Raw genomic sequence first — 14,873 nt, forward strand, 5'->3', positions numbered from 1 at the left:
TCCATCCACGTAATTACAAATGGCAAGATTTCATTTTTGATTATCAAGTAATACTCCATTGTGTGTGTGTGTGTATTATACCACATTTTCTTTATCCATTTATCCATCAATGGACATTTGGGCTCTTTCCTTACTTTGGCTATTGTTGATAGTGCTGCTATAAACATGGGGGTGCATGTGTCCCTTCGAAACAGCACACCTGTATGCTGTGGATAAATGCCTAGCAGTGCAATTGCTGGGTCATAGGGTAGTTCTATTTTTAGTTTTTTGAGGAACCTCCATACTGTTTTCCAGAGTGGTTGCACCAGCTTGCATTCCCAGATAATCTCATGTCTTTTAACAACACTTTCTAGAGTGAAATTGCCAGAAACAGTGATAGAAAGAAGGAATTTGGCCAGTCACAAAAATTTTACTTTGAATAGGCTTATTGGACTTATACAATTTAGTCTTTTCTTCTGATGTTTCTCTTCTTCCTCTCTGCCCTTTTCTGTCTAGGTCCTGGATGGAATGGAGAGGGGTCCTACTGAACATCTATTATCTTTTCTGAGAGTGGTCAGAGAGTTCTTAAACAGGTCTGTTGTTTATATATGGAATACAAATACAATCTTGATTTATTAAAAAAAAAAAAAAAAACTTGGTTTCAACATAGGAAAAGGATTGACTTAGGGTTTACTTTTTTTTTTTTTTAATTTTTGTTTTTCAACGTTTATTTATTTTTGGGACAGAGAGAGACAGAGCATGAACGGGGGAGGGGCAGAGAGAGAGGGAGACACAGAATCGGAAACAGGCTCCAGGCTCTGAGCCATCAGCCCAGAGCCCGATGCGGGGCTCGATCTCACAGACTGCGAGATCGTGACTTGGCTGAAGTCGGACGCTCAACCGACTGCGCCACCCAGGCGCCCCGAGTTTACTTTTTTAAAAAGAAGGCATTTGATCTCCATGTCCGTGGGGAATTTTAGTTTGATAAGCTGTGTTTGACATGTGAATTGGACCCAAAACAACAGAATTAAATGAGATCTGCTTATTAGAAAAACACTTTCTTAATAGAAAAGCAAGTGAGTCTTATCGTTTTCAGTTATGTTGAAAATATGGAATATGGCAGAATTCTTTATTGATTTCATGGAAGGTACTAAGAAAAGGTAAAAAGGTGAATGTCTCAGTTGTCTGTGATTCTGGAGGGGAATGGAGGCATGAGTAAATCCAAGAAGGAAAATATTTATTTGGTTCTCTTTCTCATGTTTTCAGAATTCATAACATTGAAAAGAAAAAAAGGTACCTTGCAAATCTTTGATTCAGAGGAAGGCAAGTGTATAGAGTTTTAGTTTATTCTTTTCTTATTCATCTGTGTCTCTCTAACCATGAATGAACTGTATCATTTAGACAGATGAAAACCATAGCTTAGTGATTTTCCAAACTTGTCTTCACATTGAAATCACCTATGGAACTTGGCAAATTATTGATGCCTGTGTCTCCCTTCCTTCCCTGCTCCCCACTCCATTGTGATTTAATTGGCTTGGGCACCTGGCCTAGGTTTTGGTATTTTTAAAAGATCCCCAGGTGATCCTAAAGTTTGACAAGTTTGGGAACCACAGCTCTAGCCAGTTAAAGCAGACCTGGCCACTATTGTAACTTGTGACTTTTTTTTTGCATAAATGTTTGGATAAATACATAAATAAGAGTATAAATATTTTGATTTAGGAATCTAGTGCTTTAAATCTAGGTTCTTGCTAGAATATAAGCCTCATAAAAGTAGGTAGCATGTCTGTATTTTTCTTCATTATCGTATCGTTAGCATTTAGAACAATATCTGGCATATATTGCATGCCTAAATATTTGTTGAATGAGTGAATGAACCTGTCAGTCTCTAGTGAGCTGAGAGTATCCTTTTACCTAATACACCAATGGTCTGAGATAGAGAGGGAGGTGGTTGTGAAGAGCCCAGCCTCTAGAATCAGACTGCCTAGACTCGAATAATGGCTCTGTCACTTACTAGCTTTATGACCTTAAGCAAGTTACTTCTCTGTGCCTAAGTTTCCTCATTTGTAAAACGGGGGTAATTGAATCTATTTCATGGGATTGTTGGGGGAACTAATTGAATTGATAATGCAAAGTGCTTAGAACAATGCCTGGTATATAATAGTGTCCTGTAAGTTTTAGCTACTGTAAAATTAAAAAAAAAAAAACTCTATTTTCTGCAGTTTGGGTAATTTATCTGTAGAATACTGTTTGAGAGCTAGGGTAGAATAATGGAATCAGCTGCATTAGATGTAGTTAAAGAAGGCTTGACAAGGAAGGTGATTTTGTTTTTTTTTAGTTACCTTAATGAGGTAAATTTGCATACAATCACCTGCATCCGTTTTATTTATTTATTTTTTACCTACATCCATTTTTAATTTTTTTTAAATGTTCATGAGAGAGCACGCGCTCGCGCACACACGATCATGAGCGGGGGAGGGGCAGAGAGAGAGGCAGATACAGAATCTGAAGCAGGCTTCAGGGTCTGAGCTGTCAGCACAGAGCCTGACGACAACGATGACGACATGGGGCTCGAACTCACAAACTGCGAGATCATGACCTGAACTGAAGTGGGATGCTTCATGGACCAGCCATCCAGGCGCCCCTCCCTTAGCATAGTTTCATTATTTATCTGTGTTGTTGCATGTATCAGTAGTTTGTTCCTTTTTGATGCCGATTAGTGTCTTATATGGATGTAACCTGTTTATCTGTTCACTTGTGATGGATATTTGGGTTAGTTCCAGTTTTGATGACTGTGGATGAAGTTGCTATAAACGTTTTTTAATTTTAATTTTATTTTTTTATAGAGATAGAGTGTGACCAGGGGAGAGGGGCAGAGGGAGAGAGAGAGAGAAAGAATCTCAAGCAGGCTCCACATTCAGCAAGGAGCCTGATGTGGGGCTTGATCCCATGACCCTGGAATTATGACCTGAGCCAAAATCAAGAGTTGGAGGCTCAACTCACTGAACCACCCAGGCGCCCTGCTACAAGCATTTTTGCAAGTCTTTGTGTAGACATATTTTTATTTATTGTTGGGTAAATCCCTTGCAATGGGATTGCTGGGTTGTATGGCATATATGGCATATCTAACTTTTAAAAGAAACTGCCAAAAAGTTTTTTTTTTAACTTTTTAAAAAATTTTTATTTATTTTTGTATGTTTTTATTTTTATTTTTGAGAGAGACAGAGTGTGAGTGGGGGAGGGGCAGAGAGAGAGGGACACACAGAATCTAAAGCGGGCTCCAGGCTCCGAGCTGTCAGCAAGAGCCCGATGTGGGGCTTCAACTCACAGACTGTGAGATCATGATCTGAGCTAAAGTCGGTCATCCAACCAACTGAGCCACCCAGATGCCCCAGAAACTGCCAAAAAGTTTTAAAGGAGGTGAATATTCAGTAGGATTTCCAGGGAGAGTCCATTAGTTATCTATTGTTGCATAATAAATTACCACAAATTTAGCAGCTTAAAACAACACATATTTATTGTGGCACAATTTCCATGGGTCAGGAATCTGGGTACAGCTTAGGTGAGTCCTCTGTGTCAGGGTCTCTCAGAGGCAGCAGTCAAGGTGTCAGCCAGGGCTGGAGTCTCATCTCAGTGCTTGACTGAAGAAGGAATTGCTTCTAAGTTCACTTGGTTGTTGGTGGAATTCACTTCTTCAAGGGATGTTGAATTAAGGATCTTGATTTCTTTTTTCTTTTTTTTTCTTTTTTTTTAATTTTTTTTTTTCCGTTTATTTATTTTTGGGACAGAGAGAGACAGAGCATGAACGGGGGAGGGGCAGAGAGAGAGGGAGACACAGAATCTGAAGCAGGCTCTAGGCTCTGAGCTGTTAGCACAGAGCCCAATACAGGGCTCAAACCCATGAACCCTGAGATATGACCTGAGCCGAAGTCAGACGCCCAATTGACTGAGCCACCCAGGTGCCCCAGATCCCTTTTATTTCTTTGTGTTGTCTGATTGCTAAGTTTAGGACTTCCAACACTATGTTGAATAACAGTGGTAAGAGTGGGCATCCTTATTGTGTTCCTGACCTTAGGGGGAAAGCTCTCAGTTTTTCCCCATTGAGGATGATATTAGCAGTGGATCTTTCATATATGGCCTTTATGATCTTGAGGTATTATCCTTCCGTAAGGACCTTGGTTTCTCACTGGCTGTTAGCTGGAGGCTGCCCCAATATAGCACACTGAGAGGGCAATAAATAGAGTCTTCCAGAAAAATAGAAGTCACATCTTTTTAACATAATCATGAAAGTGACATCCTGTCACCAACATCTGTTGGTTAGAAGTCACTAGGCTAGCCCACTCATGGGGAGGAGATGACACAAGGGTGTGAATACTAGATGCTGGAATAATTGATGGCCATCTTAGAAGTATATCTCCCACAGAAGGCATGGTTTAGTGGCAGGTTGGGTCTAGATGGACCAAGGGGAAAAAGTAGCTTGTGAAATTTTCTTCATCTTTCCTGTATCAAACTGTGTCTCTTTCTTCCTTCTGTCTTTCACATCAGCCTCTCTCCCCTTCACGAAGAGAGACATAAAGGTCACTCTCACAGTAAGTTTTTTATCTGAGTTGTTTTTGTTTTTATTTTATTTTATTTTTTTTTGAGAGAGAGCAAGCACTCGAGCTAGGGAGGGGCAGTGGGAGACGAAGAGAGAATCCTAAGCAGACTCCACACCCAACACGGAGCCCAACATGGGGCTTGATCCCACGATGGGGGCTTGATCCCACAACCCTGGGATCATGACCTGGGCTGAAATCAAGAGTTGGACACTCTACCAACTAAGCCACCCAGGTGCCCCTTGAATATTTTTTATTGTTGTTAAGAGATTTAATTAAGGCTTCTTCCTGAATCATTTAGTGTTTATAGCTTATTTAAAAAAACATTTTATTATGGAAATTGAGACAGATACAAAAGTAGAATGCTATCATGAACCGTATGTACCTTTCACCCACCTTAAACAATTTATTTTTTTACCAATCTTACAAGTATACTCTACATACAATAAAATACACTCATTTTAAATGTATAGCTTGTATTCTGTCGGATGCCTATATCCTAACAATCAAGAAGATATAGAACATTTTCACTCCAAAGTTACCTTGTGCCCCTGTTTAATCAGTCCCCATCCCAGTCCTAGGAAGTACCCATCTGATTTCTATTGTTGTGGGTTCATTTTGCCTGTTGTAAAATGTCATAGAAATGTTTGGATTCTTTTGATCACCATGTTTTTGAGATCCATCCCTGTTGCATATTTCAGTAATTCAGAGTTTTTCAGCCTTGGCACTATGGACATTTTGGGCTGGATAATTTGTTTTGCAGACTGTCCTGTGTATTGCAGGATATTTAGTAGCATCCCTGACCTCTATCCACTAGATGCCCATAGCATTCTCCTCCCTTCCTTTGATTGTAACAATCAAAAATGTCTCCAGACATTGCCACCTATACACTAGGGGACAAAATCCCCTCCCTTGACTGGTAGATAACCTTTACAGTAGTTGATCCTTTTTATTGTTGGGCAGTATTCCACTGTATGGCTACACTACAATTTATCCATTTACTGATTGATGGATATTTGGGCTGTGTCCAGTTTACTTTCAGTTTCGGGCTGTTATAGATAGAGTTGCTATTAACCTTCATAGGAAGTCTTTGTATAGACATGTTTTTATTCAGGATAAACATCTAGGAGTTAGATTGCTGGGTCTTATGATAAATAAATGCTTAACTTTAAAAGAAACTGCCAAATTGTTTGTACATTTTTATAGTCCCACCACTATGGGAGTTCCAGTTGCTCTGCATCCTTGCCAACATTTGATACTTATTCTTTTTAATTTTAGCCATTAGTGTAGGTGTGTTATTTGTCGCTTTATTTTCATTTTCCTGATGACTGATAGTGTTGAGCATCTTTTTATGTGCTTGTTGTAAAGTGTCTCTTCAAATCTTTTGTCCATTTTTCATTGCATTATGTCTTATTATTGAGTTTCCTTTGTCTTTTTCCCTATGTGTGCATAAACATATTTAAGAAATTAAATATTAAGAAAGACAATTAAGACAATTGAAATAATGAATACACCTTTATATAGTTTCATATTTATTTATTTATTTATTTATTTTTAATGCTTATTTTTGAGAGAGAGACAGAGAAACAGAGTGCGAGTGAGGGAGGGGCAAAGAGAGAGCGTCAGATAGAAAACCTGAAGCAGACTTCAGGCTCTGAGCTATCAGCACAGAGCCCAACATGGGACTTGAACCCATGAAACATGAGATCATGACCTGAACTGAAGTTGGACACTTAACCAACTGAGCCACCCAGGCACCTTACCATGCATCTTTTCTGACCACAATGCTGTGAAACTAGAAATGAGTCATAAGAAAAAAATCTAGAAACAACACAAGTGCATAGAGTTAAATAACATGCTACCAAACAATGAATGTGTCAACCAAGATATCAAAGAGGAAATAAAATAATACATGGAGAGAAATGAAAATGAAAATACAAGGGTTCAAAATCTTTGGGATGCAGCAAAAACTGTTCTAAGAAGGAAATTTATTGCAATACAAGCCTGCTGCAAGAAGCAAGAAAAATCCCAAATAAGCAACCTAGCCTTATCCCCAAAAGAACTGGAGAAAGAACAAACACACCCAAAACCAGTAGAAGGAAGGAAATAATAAAGATTAAAACAGAAATAAATGAAATAGAAACTAAAAAAAAAAAAAAAAACAAAAAACAAAAAAACAACAACAACAAACCAGTAAAATAGGTTAATGAAACCAGGAGCTGACTCTTTGAAAAAATAACAAAATTGAAAAATCTTTACCCAGACTCATCAAAAATAAAAGCAGAGAGAGAGAGAGGACTCAAATAAGCAAAATCAAAGATGAAAGAGGAGCAATAACAACTGACACCACAGAAATACAAAGGATTATGAGAATATTATGAAAAATTATGTGCCAACAAACTGGGCAACCTAGAAAAAGTGGATAAATTCCTAGAAACATATAACTTTCCAAAATTGAATCAGAAAGAAATAGAAAATTTGAACAGACTGATTACCAGCAATGAAATAGAATCAGGAATCAACTCCCAACAAACAAAATTCTGGGATCCGATGTCTTCACAGGTGAATTCTACTAAACATTTAAAGAAAAGTTGATACATACTCTTCTCAAACTATTCCAAAACACGTAGGAGGAAGGAAAACTTCCAAATTCATTCTATGAGGCTAGCATTACTCTGACCCCAAAGCCAGATAAAGATGGTACAAAAAAAGAATTACAAGCCAGTATCTCTGATAAACATAGATGCAAAAGTCCTTTACAAAGTATTAGCAGGGGTGCTTGGCTGGCTCACTTAGAAGAGTATATGACTCTTGATCTCAGGGTTGTGAGTTCAAGTCTCACGTTGGGTCTAGAGATTACCTAAAAAAAATATTAGCAAACCAAATCCAACAATATATTTAAAAATTCATTCACCACAAGTAAGTGGGATTTATTCCTGAGATGCAAGAGTGGTTCAGTATTTGTAAATCACTCACTGTGATACATCGTATCAGCAAGAGAAGGGATAACCATATGATCATTTCAGTAGATGCAGAAGAAGCATTTGATGAAGTGTAATATCCATTTTTGATAAAAACTCTCAACAAAGTAGGATTAAAGGGAACATGCCTCAATATTATAAAGGCCACGTATGAAAAGCACACAGCTAAAATCACTCAATGGTAAAAAACTGAGAGCTTTTCCTCTAAGATCAGAAACAAGGCAAGGATGTCTACTCTCACCACTTTTATTCAACATAGTACTGAAAGTCCTAGCCACAGCAATCAGACAGGAAAAAAAAAATAAAAAGCATCCATATTGGTAAGGAAGAAGCAGAACTTTCAGTGTTTACAAGATGGCATGATACTATATGTAGAAAACCCAAGACTCCACTGAAAAACTTCTAGAATTGATAAATGAATTCAGTAAGGTCGTAGGATACAAAGTTAACATATAGAAATCCATTGCATTTTTATACACTAATAATGAAGTAGCAGAAAGAGAAATTAAGAAAACAGTGCCATTTACAATTGCACCAAAAAGAATAAAATTAACCAAGAAGGTGAAAGACCAGTATTCTGAAAACTAAACAACATTGATGAAAGCAATTGAAGATGACACAAACAAACGGAAAGATATTCCATGTTCATGGATTGGGAGAACAAATATTGTTAAAATGTCCATACTACCCAAAGCAATCTACACATTTAATGCATCCCTGTCAAAACACCAATGCCATTTTTCATAGAACTAGACAAATAATCCTAAAATTTGTGTAGAACCACAAAAGACCCTGGATTGCCAAAGAGTCTTGAAAAAGAAGAACAAAACTGGAAGTATCACAATCCCAGATTTCAAGATATACTATAAAGCTGTAGTAATTAAAACAGTGTGGTCTTGGCACAAAAATAGACACATAAAACAGTAGTACAGAATAAAGAGCCCAGAAATAAACCCACAATTATATGGTTAATTAAATTAAAGCAAAGGAGGCCAGAATATGCAATGGGAAAAAGTCTCTTCAACAAATGATGGTGGGAAGACTGGACAGCTATATGCAAAAGAATGAAACTGGACCACTTTCTTTCACCATACACAAAAATAACCGTAAAATGAATTAAAGACTTAAATGTGAGACCTGAAACCATAAAAATCCTAGAAGACAGCACAGGGGGTAATTTCTCTGATATCAGTTGTATGTAGCAACAGCTTTCTAGATACATTTTCTAAGGCAAGGGAAACAAAAGCAAAAATAAACTATTAGGAATGCATCAAAATAAAAAGCTTCTGCACAGCAAAGGAAACAATCAACAAAACAAAAAGCATACCGAATGGGAGAAGATAATTGCAAACAACATATCTGATAAGAGGTAAGTATCTAAAATATATAAAGAACTTATAGGGGTGCCTGGGTGGCTCAGTTGGTTAAGCGTCCGCTTCAGCTCAGGTCATGATCTCACAGTCTGTGAGTTCAAGTCCCGCATCAGGCTCTGTGCTGACAGCTCAGAGCCTGGAGCCTGCTTCAGATTCTGTGTCTCCCTCTCTCTCTGCCCCTCCCCTGCTCATGCTCTGTCTCTCTCTGTCTCAGAAATAAATAAAAACATTAAAAAAAAAAAAAAAAAAAGAACTTATACAGCTCAACACAAAAAAACCCCAAATAATGAAGTGTAAAAATGGGCAGAAAACATGAACAGACATTTCTCCAAAGAAGACAGCCACATGTCCAGCAGACACATGAAAAGAATCTCAACATCACTCATCATCAGGAAGATACAAATCAAAACCATGAGATATGACCTCACACCTGTCAGAATGGCTAAAATAAAAAACAAGAAACAACAAGTATTGGCAAGGATGTAGACAAAAAGGAACCCTTGTGCACTGTTGGTAGGAATGCAATCTGGAGCAGCCATTGTGGGAAACAGAATGGCAGTCTTCAAAAGATTAAAAATAGAATTTGCGTATGATCCAGTAATTCCACTTTTAGGTATTTACCCAAAGAATATGAAAATGCTAATTCTAAAAGATATGTGCACCCCTGTGTTTATCATAGCATTATTCACAATAGCCAAATTATGGAAGCAGCCCAATAGATGAATGGATAAAGATGTGTGTGTGTGTGTGTGTGTGTGTGTGTGTGTATAATAGTTATTATTCAGCCATAAAAAAAGAATGAAATCTTGCCATTTGCATCAATGTGGATGGATCTCGACGGTATACTGCTCAGTAAATAACTCAGAGAAAAAAAACATACCATATGATTTCACTCGTGTGGAATTTAAGAAACAAAACAAGTGAACAAAGAAAAAAGACAAATGAAACACCAGACTCTTAACTATAGAGAACAAACTGGTGGTTACCAGAGGGGAGGTAGTTGGGGGAATGGGTGAAATAGGTGAAGGAGATTAAGAGTACATTTATTTTGAGGAGCACTGAATAATGTATAGAATTATTGAATCACTATATTGTACACCTGAAACTAATAAAACACTGTATGTTAATTATACTGCAGTAAAAATAATGATAAAATATTAAAGATAAAAAGTATATACCAAGAACTCTTGTGGGTGCCTGGGTGGCCCAGTTGGTTAGCATCTGACTCTTGGTTTCAGCTCACATCATGATCTCACAGTTAGCAGTGCAGAGCCTGCTTGGGATTCTCCCTCTCTCCCTCTCTGCCCCTCCCCCACTCGTCTCTGTCTCAAATAAATAAACTTTAAAAAAAATTTACAATTCAATTATAAAGAGTCAAATATCCCAGTTTTAAAAATTGACAAAAGATTTGAATGGATGTTTCTCCAAATTGTGGCAAATGGAAAATAAACATGAAAATATGCTTAACATCATTTGGCATCAGGGAAATGCAAATCAAAAGCACCATGAGATACCACATTACACCCACCAGGATAGCTGTACTCAGAAAGGTAATGACAAGTTGGCGGGGATGCAGAGAAATTGGAACCCTTGTGCCCTACTGGTGGGAATGTAAAATGGTGTAACTGCTTTGTAAAACAGTTTGGAAATTCCTCAAAAGATTAAACATAGAAAATATATGTCCCAGCAATTTTACTCTTAAGTGTGTGTGTGTATATATGTATGTATATGTGTATGTAAATATGTATGTGTACATGTAATCGTGTATATATATATATATATATATATATATACGAGAAAAACGAAAATACGTCCATACAAAAACTTGTATACAAATATTCATAACATCATTATTCATAATAGTGAAAAATGGAAACAACCCAAATGTCTATCAGCTGATGAATAAATGGATAAATAAATGTGGTTCTTTTGGTAAGGGATATTATTTGGTATTTTAAAAAATACTGTTACTTGCTACAACATCTTGAAAATATTCTAAGTGGTCACAAAAGACCAGTTATTATATGGTTTCTACTATATGAGGTATCTAGAAAAGACAAATGCTCCTTGACCTAGTCTCAACTTTACCCTTTAATGGGGGGGGGGGGGCATTAACACATTAAATTAAAAACAGTATATTAGCAAAATTGTTCATTGTACTCAGATGAAGATGATGGTGACTAGTAATAGTTCATCTTTATTTCATACCTTATAGATCTTTTCAATGATTATTTTTTTAAAAAATAGCATTTGGGGTACCTGCGTGGCTCAGTCAGTTAAGCGTCCGACTTCAGGTCATGATCTTGCTGTTCGTGGGTTCGAGCCCTGTGTCGGGCTCTGTCCTGACAGTTTCATCCTGGAGCCTGCTTTTGATTCTGTGTCTCCCTCTCTCTGCACCTCCCCCACTCATGTTCTGTCTCTCTGTGTCTCAAAAATGAATAAACACTAAAAAAAATTTTTTACGGGCACCTGAGTGGCTCAGTCGGTTGAGTGTCCGACTTCGGCTCAGGTCATGATCTCCCAGTCTGTGAGTTCGAGCCCCATGTCAGGCTTTGTGCTGACAGCTCAGAGCCTGGAGCCTGCTTCGGATTCTGTGTCTCCCTCTCTCTCTGCCCCTCCCCCACTCTGTCTGTGTCTGTCTTTCTGTCTCTCTCTGTCAAAAATAAACATTAAAAAAATTAAAAAAAATTTTTTTTAATAAATAGTATTTATGGGGTACCTGGGGGGCTCAGTTGGTTGAGCATCCGTCTTCAGCTCGGGTCATGATCTCACTGTTTGTGAGTTCAAGCCCTACTTCGGGCTCTCTGCTGTCAGCATGGAGCCCACTTCAGATCCTCTGTCCCCCTCTCTATCTGTACCTTCCCTTCTCATATGCTGTCTCTCAAAAATAAACAAACAAAAAAAGATGGTGTTTATTTAGTGCTATTTATTCAATAAGTAAGCAGCATTGAATAAATAGAAAAATAATATGGAAAGAAAAAAGTCTCTCAGTCATAATCCCAAATAATTGATATAGTTAAATGTCAAGGATAAGGAACATAATAGTCCATTCCTAAATTAAAGAATCAGGGTAGTGTTAGGGTTATGAGTTAAGGATAGGGTTAGGGTTAGCCGTCATGCAAAATGGCTGTGAGGGAGTAGACATGGTAAGTAGCCAACTTCTGATGACTATGTAACTGGAGTAGGGCTGGTCTTGCACCTTTGTAAACACTTCCTGAACGCTGGGTATCAGAGGCCCAGAATTCACACTCTTCATTTGTGCTCAGAGCTTATCTTCCCATGGAGGCTATAAAGCTGAATAGGAAAAATGTATTTTTTTTTTTTAATTTATTTTTTAGAGGGAAGGAGAGAGAAAAAGAGTGAGAGAGAGAGAGAGAGAGAGAGAGAGAGAGAGAATTCCAAGCAGGCTCCGCACTGTCAGAGGCTCGAATTCACGAATCATGAGATCATGACCTGAGCTAAAGTCGGACATGAACCAACTGAGCCACCCAGGTGCGAGCATACACAAGTTGGGGAGGGGCAGAGACCGAGACACAGAATATGAAGCAGGCTCCAGGCTCCCAGCTGTCAGCGCAGAGCCTGATGCAGGGCCAGAACCCACGAACCATGAGATCATGACCTGAGCCAGAGTCAGGCACTCAACTGAGTGAGCCACCCAGGCACCCTGAGGTAGCCTCCATTTTAATTTCCAGTTTGGATTAACTTTTTGAAAGGAGGAAGATGATAGAATAGTGTGGAGAATAGCCACTAGTGGAAAAAGGAAGAGTTAGAGATCTTGCACCAAATAATTTCCAGTTCTTCAGGGAAGTATGATTAACATTGAAGTCAGGGCACCTGGCTGGCTAAGTTGGTTAAACTGAGTTTAAAGTTGTGTCTCCCTTTCTCTTTGCCCCTCCTCCGCTCATGCTTTCTCTCTCTCTCTCTCTCTCTCTCTCTCTCTCTCTCTCAAAAATAAACATTTAGGGGCGCCTGGGTGGCTCAGTCGGTTAAGCGTCTGACTTCGGCTCAGGTCACGATCTCACGGTCTGTGAGTTCAAGTCCCGCGTCGGGCTCTGGGCTGATGGCTCAGAGCCTGGAGCCTGCTTCCGATTCTGTGTTTCCCTCTCTCTCTGCCCCTCCCCCGTTCATGCTGTGTCTCTGTCTCAAAAAAAAATAAATAAACGTTAAAAAAAAAAATTTTTTTAAATAAACATTTAAAAATTAAAAAAACAAAAACATTGAAGTCAAATAGCCAGGGATTAAAATAGTCATAGTGTCCCTAGATCTGGAAGATGTTAGCCCATCATTTTCTAAATGACAACATGGAAGCTAAGAAAAGTTTAAGTGATTCCAAGGATGTAGAAAAAAACAAGATGGAACACAGGGTGCTGCAGTTCAATTTTAGATTCTATATAGTTATGTTTGTTTTATTTCCACACAAATAATATGGTTTGTATTACTTATATTAAAAAAAAATTAAACAACCAAACTTTATGATAATAAAAGAAAAAGCTGGGGGCGCCTGGGTGGCGCAGTCGGTTAAGCGTCTGACTTCAGCCAGGTCACGATCTCGCGGTCCGTGAGTTCAAGCCCCGCGTCAGGCTCTGGGCTGATGGCTCAGAGCCTGGAGCCTGTTTCCGATTCTGTGTCTCCCTCTCTCTCTGCCCCTCCCCCGTTCATGCTCTGTCTCTCTCTGTCCCAAAAATAAATAAACGTTGAAAAAAAAAAAAAATTAAAAAAAAAAAAAAAGCTTTTGTTTCTCCTTCATCACTTTTTTGGGGCAAATTCTTTTTTTTTTTTTTTTAATGTTTATTAATTTTGAGAGGGAGGCAGTGCATGCAAGTGAGTGTGGGTGGGGCAGAGAGAGAGAGAGAGAGGGAGAGTGAGAATCCCAAGCAGGCTCCGAGCTATCAGTGCAGAGTCCAACGCAGAGTTTAAACCCATGAACCATTGCATGACCTGAGCCAAAATCAAGAGTCAGATGCTTAACTGACTGAGCCACCCAGGCACCCCATTGGAGCAAATTCTTAACCACATTCCCTACCTGACTCAGTTTCCTCATATAAGGTAAATTAAATAATGTATGAAAAGTGTGGTTCTAAACTTTGCTCATTAGAATCACCTGGGTAGTGTCAGTGCCCAAAGTTCAGGCCACAGTGCAGACATAGTATGACTCTGGAATTATTTTTTTAAGTTTCTCAAATAATTATAATGTGTAGCCAAGGTTGGGAGCTACTGAAGTTCTTTCAAGGCATATACTCATTTGATCTCAGATATTCTGACTTCAGTCATTTTGGAGTTATTGCGGCAATTCTAATTAGTGGGTATTGGCCTGAAATAAACTAGGTCACTTGGTTCTGATATTTCTGCTAATTGTGTACTATGTATGAGTAGGGTAGAGTCACCCTGGTGAGAAGACAGTTTGGTATATGGTGGGAGAAGCACTGAATTTGAAGGCGAAAGACCAGACTTTAGTCATTATCCTGTCACAATCCTAGTCTATAATTTCAGTCAAGTCACAATACCACTGCTGTGATTCAGGTTTTTCCTTTGAGAGTTGGGGGGAGTTAGACTGATTATTATGCAAATTCCTTTCTAGCTCTTAAACTTCAAGTTTGTGAGTTAGTGGGGGGTGGGGGAAAGGCAGTTGATGGATTTGTATGCCTTAAGAATAAGTGAGCAAGGGGGGCAGGACACTGATAAAAGCCTTGCTGAAGGAGCCAGCTGTGGGATGGGATGGGAGTGGGTGGGGAGGAACAGACTGGGTGAACAACAGAACCTGGAGATAAGGGAATGGGGTGGGAAAGGGTTGGGAAGCAAGTGTAGGAGACTGGCTGAAGGGAATATTGTTGAAGGTGGTGACGGTGGCTCAGCCCTTGGTAACAATGTGTTCCAGGTTCTTAACCTTACTGTCAAATGACTCAAGGAAAATGTGGTCAGAGGGGCTCTCCTCAGAGCTAGGAGATAGA

The 14,873-nt window shown here is 38.8% G+C and overlaps 1 protein-coding gene across 11 annotated transcripts in view; it reads left to right on the top strand.

Moving 5' to 3' along the window:
• The window catches only part of NCOA6 (nuclear receptor coactivator 6), a 109,275-nt gene that overhangs the window by 18,628 nt on the left and 75,774 nt on the right, over positions 1–14,873 (top strand). For 7 of the 11 annotated variants that reach the window (XM_045443657.1, XM_045443660.1, XM_045443669.1 and 4 more), the window contains exon 2: positions 496–572. The exons of 3 other annotated variants lie outside the window; for them this stretch is intronic. The gene's annotated coding sequence lies outside the window, so the exon portion shown is untranslated. Of the gene's footprint in view, positions 1–495; positions 573–1,245; positions 1,303–14,873 lie in introns of all 11 variants that reach the window. One more of the 11 variants, XM_045443659.1, reaches the window with a different exon arrangement.

This window comes from Leopardus geoffroyi, chromosome A3 (assembly GCF_018350155.1).
Source record: "Leopardus geoffroyi isolate Oge1 chromosome A3, O.geoffroyi_Oge1_pat1.0, whole genome shotgun sequence".
Lineage (NCBI taxonomy): Eukaryota > Metazoa > Chordata > Mammalia > Carnivora > Felidae > Leopardus > Leopardus geoffroyi.